Source organism: Protopterus annectens, chromosome 1.part0 (assembly GCF_019279795.1).
Source record: "Protopterus annectens isolate FY-2018-M chromosome 1.part0, PAN1.0, whole genome shotgun sequence".
NCBI classification, from domain to species: domain Eukaryota; kingdom Metazoa; phylum Chordata; order Ceratodontiformes; family Protopteridae; genus Protopterus; species Protopterus annectens.
Genome location: NC_056725.1, coordinates 1,487,624,293 through 1,487,625,357, shown reverse-complemented (window position 1 = coordinate 1,487,625,357; position 1,065 = coordinate 1,487,624,293).

Genomic DNA, 1,065 nt, shown 5'->3' with positions numbered 1-1,065 from the left:
GATGGCTTAGAAGCCCTTGGAGTTGACTCCAGCCCCTCAGATCTAACTTACAGGCTCTGGTTCTGAGAGTTCTCCGTATCTGGAAAAGTCAGAGCCAGAGCACTCAGAGTCAGCTTTGGATCCAACAAAAAAATTATCCTCAGATCCAAGCCTGACAGACCTGGAAGACCCAGATACAAGGACTCTGAAGCAATCAAAGGAATTAGAGAAGTGTAGGGTGGTGGAGTGTTCAATGGATGGGCTACCTGACCTGAACTGGTAGGTGCTGATAAAACAACCATCTGGATCTGTGCTGAGAGAAACTTCCTCATCATCCGAGCCACATCTTCTTCAGTCAAATTCCTAGATGAATGAGATGATGCCAGGGAAGGGGATTTTGCATACTGCCTCTCCAGGAAAGAAGAAAGCAGCCTAGAAGGCTTAGGACTGACTAATGGAGAATACTGGTTCCTATGCAAAAGTATAGGACCCTTAACAGTGAGATCTGACAGTTTTTTTACTCATATCCGAGGATGTAGAATCCAATGACCTCTTTCTTTTCAGATCCAAGGAGGAAGAGGTATAAGGCCTCCTCGAATTTGATTTGGACCTTTTCCTGGAAGGCTCACAGGACGGAGCCAAGGAAGTTGAAGGAGTAGGAGATTTTGACTCCTTAGTCTTCTGCTTGGGTGACTGAGCCCCCGTGATAGCCCCTCTGAAGGAAGAAGGCAACATAACTTTTAATATTAATTTATTTTTTCTATCTACTAATGCCCCTGGTTTAAAGTTACATCAGATAGTGAAGTCTTCCTGAAGGTGTTGTCGGCCTAAGTTATAGACACAGAGACTGTGACCCAAATTGCATCCAAAATGGGTAACTTGTGTCCACACTTGGAACACTTTTTAAAACCCAATGATCCTTTTTTGGGGGGGGGATAGGATAAATGGGAATAGCGATTACCAAAATAGTAATGCAGAGTACACTACTGTCTACAGGAAGAAAATGGAAAAAACATACAATGGTAATGGAAGATATACTAACAGTACAAGGGTAAGGGATGATAGAAAAAGACTAACTATAAGAAA